Source organism: Oncorhynchus mykiss, chromosome 10 (genome assembly GCF_057628025.1).
Source record: "Oncorhynchus mykiss isolate SJ-2025 chromosome 10, ASM5762802v1, whole genome shotgun sequence".
In the NCBI taxonomy this organism is placed as follows: domain Eukaryota; kingdom Metazoa; phylum Chordata; class Actinopteri; order Salmoniformes; family Salmonidae; genus Oncorhynchus; species Oncorhynchus mykiss.
Window position 1 is genome coordinate 87,935,912 of NC_143031.1, and position 7,500 is coordinate 87,943,411.

At 43.9% G+C, this 7,500-nt stretch overlaps 1 protein-coding gene across 32 annotated transcripts in view; it reads left to right on the plus strand.

Moving 5' to 3' along the window:
• Nucleotides 1-7,500, plus strand: part of rbm47 (RNA binding motif protein 47) — a 74,374-nt gene that overhangs the window by 12,587 nt on the left and 54,287 nt on the right. For 2 of the 32 annotated variants that reach the window (XM_090188397.1, XM_090188402.1), the window contains exon 1: nucleotides 5,492-5,882. The exons of 20 other annotated variants lie outside the window; for them this stretch is intronic. The gene's annotated coding sequence lies outside the window, so the exon portion shown is untranslated. Of the gene's footprint in view, nucleotides 1-5,417; nucleotides 5,883-7,500 lie in introns of those variants that run through there. 10 more of the 32 variants (XM_090188407.1, XM_090188414.1, XM_090188411.1 and 7 more) reach the window with 9 other exon arrangements.

Consider the following 7,500-nt stretch of genomic DNA (forward strand, 5'->3'; position numbering starts at 1 on the left):
CATGGACACATGAGGATTAGTAGAGGTAGATTAAACCTGAAACAGAGACCTACCTTCTCAGACACATGAGGATTAGTAGAGGTAGATTAAACCTGAAACAGAAACCTACATGGACACATGAGGATTAGTAGAGGTAGAGTAAACCTGAAACAGAGACCTACCTTCTCAGACACATGAGGATTAGTAGAGGTAGATTAAACCTGAAACAGAAACCTACATGGACACATGAGGATTAGTAGAGGTAGTTTAAACCTGAAACAGAAACCTACATGGACACATGAGGATTAGTAGAGGTAGATTAAACCTGAAACAGAAACCTACATGGACACATGAGGATTAGTAGAGGTAGATTAAACCTGAACCAGAAACCTACATGGACACATGAGGATTAGTAGAGGTAGTTTAAACCTGAAACAGAGACCTACCTTCTCAGACACATGAGGATTAGTAGAGGTAGATTAAACCTGAAACAGAGACCCACATGGACACATGAGGATTAGTAGAGGTAGTTTAAACCTGAAACAGAGACCTACATGGACACATGAGGATTAGTAGAGGTAGATTAAACCTGAAACAGAGACCTACATGGACACATGAGGATTAGTAGAGGTAGATTAAACCTGAAACAGAAACCTACATGGACACATGAGGATTAGTAGAGGTAGATTAAACCTGAAACAGAGACCTACATGGACACATGAGGATTAGTAGAGGTAGATTAAACCTGAAACAGAGACCTACATGGACACATGAGGATTAGTAGAGGTAGATTAAACCTGAAACAGAAACCTACATGGACACATGAGGATTAGTAGAGGTAGATTAAACCTGAAACAGAAACCTACATGGACACATGAGGATTAGTAGAGGTAGTTTAAACCTGAAACAGAGACCTACCTTCTCAGACACATGAGGATTAGTAGAGGTAGATTAAACCTGAAACAGAGACCTACATGGACACATGAGGATTAGTAGAGGTAGATTAAACCTGAACCAGAAACCTACATGGACACATGAGGATTAGTAGAGGTAGATTAAACCTGAAACAGAGACCTACATGGACACATGAGGATTAGTAGAGGTAGATTAAACCTGAAACAGAAACCTACATGGACACATGAGGATTAGTAGAGGTAGATTAAACCTGAAACAGAAACCTACATGGACACATGAGGATTAGTAGAGGTAGATTAAACCTGAAACAGAAACCTACATGGACACATGAGGATTAGTAGAGGTAGATTAAACCTGAAACAGAGACCTACCTTCTCAGACACATGAGGATTAGTAGAGGTAGATTAAACCTGAAACAGAAACCTACATGGACACATGAGGATTAGTAGAGGTAGATTAAACCTGAAACAGAGACCTACATGGACACATGAGGATTAGTAGAGGTAGATTAAACCTGAAACAGAAACCTACATGGACACATGAGGATTAGTAGAGGTAGATTAAACCTGAAACAGAGACCCACATGGACACATGAGGATTAGTAGAGGTAGATTAAACCTGAAACAGAAACCTACATGGACACATGAGGATTAGTAGAGGTAGATTAAACCTGAAACAGAGACCTACATGGACACATGAGGATTAGTAGAGGTAGATTAAACCTGAAACAGAAACCTACATGGACATATGAGGATTAGTAGAGGTAGATTAAACCTGAAACAGAAACCTACCTTCTCAGACACATGAGGATTAGTAGAGGTAGTTTAAACCTGAAACAGAAACCTACATGGACACATGAGGATTAGTAGAGGTAGTTTAAGACCTGAAAGAGAAACCTACCTTCTCAGACTGATAACTAACATTAGTGAAATATTTATCTTGTTGAGGTCTGTGTTGGAAAACATGACCTTCTCAGAGCTAAAGTTAGTGAATATTCACCACCACACAAAACAACTGAACTATTTCCCTTGGTATACAGGTGTGGTACTCTCTAAGACATAATGGACAGGTGTGGTACTCTCTAAGACATAATGGACAGGTGTGGTACTCTCTAAGACATAATGGACAGGTGTGGTACTCTCTAAGACATAATGGACAGGTGTGGTACTCTCTAAGACATAATGGACAGGTGTGGAAGTCTCTAAGACATAATGGACAGGTGTGGAAGTCTCTAAGACATGATGGACAGGTGTGGTAGTCTCTAAGACATAATGGACAGGTGTGGTAGTCTCTAAGACATAATGGACAGGTGTGGAAGTCTCTAAGACATAATGGACAGGTGTGGTACTCTCTAAGACATAATGGACAGGTGTGGTAGTCTCTAAGACATAATGGACAGGTGTGGAAGTCTCTAAGACATGATGGACAGGTGTGGTAGTCTCTAAGACATAATGGACAGGTGGATGGTCTGGTTAATATAGCACTGTACCAGGGGATGGTCTGGTTAATATAGCACTGTGCCAGGGGATGGTCTGGTTAATATAGCACTGTACCAGGGGATGGTCTGGTTAATATAGCACTGTACCAGGGGATGGTCTGGTTAATATAGCACTGTGCCAGGGGATGGTCTGGTTAATATAGCACTGTACCAGGGGATGGTCTGGTTAATATAGCACCATGCCAGGGGATGGTCTGGTTAATATAGCACTGTACCAGGGGATGGTCTGGTTAATATAGCACTGTGCCAGAGGATGGTCTGGTTAATATAGCACTGTACCAGGGGATGGTCTGGTTAATATAGCACTGTGCCAGGGGATGGTCTGGTTAATATAGCACTGTGCCATGCCAGGGATGGTCTGGTTAATATAGCACTGTACCAGGGGATGGTCTGGTTAATATAGCACTGTGCCAGGGGATGGTCTGGTTAATATAGCACTGTACCAGGGGATGGTCTGGTTAATATAACACTGTACCAGGGGATGGTCTGGTTAATATAACACTGTACCAGGGGATGGTCTGGTTAATATAGCACTGTGCCAGGGGATGGTCTGGTTAATATAGCACTGTACCAGGGGATGGTCTGGTTAATATAGCACTGTGTCAGGGGATGGTCTGGTTAATATAACACTGTACCAGGGGATGGTCTGGTTAATATAGCACTGTGCCAGGGGATGGTCTGGTTAATATAGCACTGTGCCAGGGGATGGTCTGGTTAATATAGCACTGTGCCAGGGGATGGTCTGGTTAATATAGCACTGTACCAGGGGATGGTCTGGTTAATATAGCACTGTACCAGGGGATGGTCTGGTTAATATAGCACTGTGCCAGGGGATGGTCTGGTTAATATAGCACTGTACCAGGGGATGGTCTGGTTAATATAACACTGTACCAGGGGATGGTCTGGTTAATATAGCACTGTACCAGGGGATGGTCTGGTTAATATAGCACTGTACCAGGGGATGGTCTGGTTAATATAGCACTGTACCAGGGGATGGTCTGGTTAATATAGCACTGTACCAGGGGATGGTCTGGTTAATATAGCACTGTGCCAGGGGATGGTCTGGTTAATATAGCACTGTACCAGGGGATGGTCTGGTTAATATAGCACTGTACCAGGGGATGGTCTGGTTAATATAGCACTGTGCCAGGGGATGGTCTGGTTAATATAGCACTGTACCAGGGGATGGTCTGGTTAATATAGCACTGTACCAGGGGATGGTCTGGTTAATATAGCACTGTACCAGGGGATGGTCTGGTTAATATAGCACTGTACCAGGGGATGGTCTGGTTAATATAGCACTGTACCAGGGGATGGTCTGGTTAATATAGCACTGTACCAGGGGATGGTCTGGTTAATATAGCACTGTGCCAGGGGATGGTCTGGTTAATATAGCACTGTGCCAGGGGATGGTCTGGTTAATATAGCACTGTACCAGGGGATGGTCTGGTTAATATAGCACTGTGCCAGGGGATGGTCTGGTTAATATAGCACTGTGCCAGGGGATGGTCTGGTTAATATAGCACTGTACCAGGGGATGGTCTGGTTAATATAGCACTGTGCCAGGGGATGGTCTGTTTAATATAGCACTGTACCAGGGGATGGTCTGGTTAATATAGCACTGTACCATGCTAGGGGATGGTCTGGTTAATATAGCACTGTACCAGGGGATGGTCTGGTTAATATAGCACTGTGTCAGGGGATGGTCTGGTTAATATAGCACTGTGCCAGGGGATGGTCTGTTTAATATAGCACTGTACCAGGGGATGGTCTGGTTAATATAGCACTGTGCCAGGGGATGGTCTGGTTAATATAGCACTGTGCCAGGGGATGGTCTGTTTAATATAGCACTGTACCAGGGGATGGTCTGGTTAATATAGCACTGTGCCAGGGGATGGTCTGGTTAATATAGCACTGTGTCAGGGGATGGTCTGGTTAATATAGCACTGTGCCAGGGGATGGTCTGGTTAATATAGCACTGTGCCAGGGGATGGTCTGTTTAATATAGCACTGTACCAGGGGATGGTCTGGTTAATATAGCACTGTGCCAGGGGATGGTCTGGTTAATATAGCACTGTGCCAGGGGATGGTCTGTTTAATATAGCACTGTACCAGGGGATGGTCTGGTTAATATAACACTGTACCAGGGGATGGTCTGGTTAATATAGCACTGTACCAGGGGATGGTCTGGTTAATATAGCACTGTACCAGAGGATGGTCTGGTTAATATAGCACTGTGCCAGGGGATGGTCTGGTTAATATAGCACTGTACCAGGGGATGGTCTGGTTAATATAGCACTGTACCATAGGTTATCCTCAGTCAGCAAATAGTTTCTGGAGAATCCGTGATTATAATGTAGGTCCTTCATTAACAGAGTCGTTTGTTAATATTTCACTGACAAGAAGATAAACCCTAAACCCTAAACCCTAATTCTAACCCTGAAGATAACCTCTAACCCCTTAACCTAAACCCTAATTCTAACCCTGGAGATAACCTCTAACCCCTTAACCTAAACCCTAATTCTAACCCTGAAGATAACCACTAACCCCTTAATCTAATCCCTTATTCTAACCCTGAAGATAACCTCTAACCCCTTAACCTAAATCTAATTCTATCCGTAACCCTGATTGTAACCCTAAACCCTAAAACCTAAACCCTAATCTTAAAAATAACCTCTGTCCTCATGGGGATGTGGGAAATGGCCCCCATTATGGATCATTCAGCTTGTTTAACTGTCCTTGTGGGGACTTTTCAGGATATTAGGTCCCAACAAGGATAGGAGCACCAACACACACACGCGCACGCGCACGCGCACGCGCACACACACGCACACACACACACACACACACACACTACAAGTGCTCTATTGAACTCTCACTGAGTGTTGTCAATGAGCTACCTGCTCTCTCTCTTACCCAATCAGGACTGAGGGAAGAGGGTGGGAGGGGGGTGGGAGAGAGAGGAGGAAGGAGGGAGGGAGGGAGATGTGAGAAGGAGGAGGTGAGAGGGAGGGAGGGGTGAGAAGGAGGACGTGAGAGAGAGGAGGAGGAGGAGGGAGGGGGTTACCTGTACCCAGTGGCCCCGCCCCTCCCTCCTTGGCATTAGGTAAACACTAGGCCACCTTTGGAACCTAAGCACACACTCTGCAGGCAAGTAGAGTGTGACAGCATCACAGATTGTCAGAGAGTGGACAGAGAGCAGATAGACAGCCTGAGGCTCCTTGGTTTGGACAGAGAGGGGACAGACAGCCTGAGGCTCCTTGGTTTGGACAGAGAGCAGACAGACACCCTGAGGCTCCTTGGTTTGGATAGAGAGGGGACAGACAGCCTGAGGCTCCTTGGTTTGGATAGAGAGGGGACAGACAGCCTGAGGCTCCTTGGTTTGGACAGAGAGCAGACAGACACCCTGAGGCTCCTTGGTTTGGACAGAGAGGGGACAGACAGCCTGAGGCTCCTTGGTTTGGACAGCTTGCCTCACTGCTCCAGACAGGTAAAACTGTGACTGGTTGTGTGTGTGTGTGTGTGTTCTGGTTGTGTGTGTGTGTGTTCTGGTGTGTGTGTGTGTTCTGGTTGTGTGTGTGTTCTGGTTGAGTGTGTGTGTGTTCTGGTGTGTGTGTGTGTGTTCTGGTTGTGTGTGTGTGTTCTGGTTGTGTGTGTGTGTTCTGGTTGAGTGTGTGTGTGTTCTGGTGTGTGTGTGTGTGTTCTGGTTGTGTGTGTGTGTGTTCTGGTTGTGTGTGTGTGTGTGTTCTGGTTGAGTGTGTGTGTTCTGGTAGAGTGTGTGTTCTGGTTGAATGTGTGTGTGTTCTGGTTGAGTGTGTGTTCTGGTTGTGTGTGTGTGTTCTGGTTGAGTGTGTGTTCTGGTTGAGTGTGTGTGTTCTGGTTGAGTGTGTGTTCTGGTTGAGTGTGTGTTCTGGTTGAGTGTGTGTTCTGGTTGAGTGTGTGTTCTGGTTGTGTGTGTGTGTTCTGGTTGAGTGTGTGTTCTGGTTGAGTGTGTGTGTTCTGGTTGAGTTGTCTGTAGAATCGTTGAATAAGTGTTATTATGGTCTGGTTAGTGTTATTATGGTCTGGTTAGTGTTATTATGGTCTGGTTAGTGTTATTATGGTCTGGTTACTGTTATTAGGGTCTGGTTAGTGTTGTTATGGTAATATCCATACCACTGGTTAGTGTTATTATGGTAATATCCATACCACTGGTTATTGTTATTTAATGTCTGGTTAGTGTTATTATGGTCTGGTTAGTGTTATTATGGTCTGGTTAGTGTTATTATGGTCTGGTTAGTGTTATTATGGTCTGGTTAGTGTTATTATGGTAATATCCATACCACTGGTTAGTGTTATTATGGTCTGGTTAGTGTTATTATGGTCTGGTTAGTGTTATTATGGTCTGGTTAGTGTTGTTATGGTAATATCCATACCACTGGTTAGTGTTATTATGGTCTGGTTAGTGTTATTATGGTCTGGTTAGTGTTATTATGGTCTGGTTAGTGTTATTATGGTCTGGTTAGAGTTATTATGGTCTGGTTAGTGTTATTATGGTCTGGTTAGTGTTGTTATGGTCTGGTTAGTGTTATTATGGTAATATCCATACCACTGGTTAGTGTTATTATGGTCTGGTTAGTGTTATTATGGTCTGGTTAGTGTTATTATGGTCTGGTTAGTGTTATTATGGTCTGGTTAGTGTTGTTATGGTAATATCCATACCACTGGTTAGTGTTATTATGGTCTGGTTAGTGTTATTGTGGTCTGGTTAGTGTTATTATGGTCTGGTTAGTGTTATTATGGTCTGGTTAGTGTTGTTATGGTCTGGTTAGTGTTGTTATGGTAATATCCATACCACTGGTTAGTGTTATTATGGTCTGGTTAGTGTTATTGTGGTGGATATTTCCGGTCCATTCTCTATATGTATTGTGTAATATATAATCTGACCTATTCTTTTGGTTCTACTGTGAAAAAGAGGTGTGAGATTGTAGATGTTATATCTTCCCTGCTTCACTGTAGCAGGAAGCTGATGATTGTGAATACAGAGAGTTGTAGTGATGGTTCAGTAGTGATGGTTCAGTAGTGAAGGTTCACTAGTGATGGTTCACTAGTGAAGATTCAATAGTGAT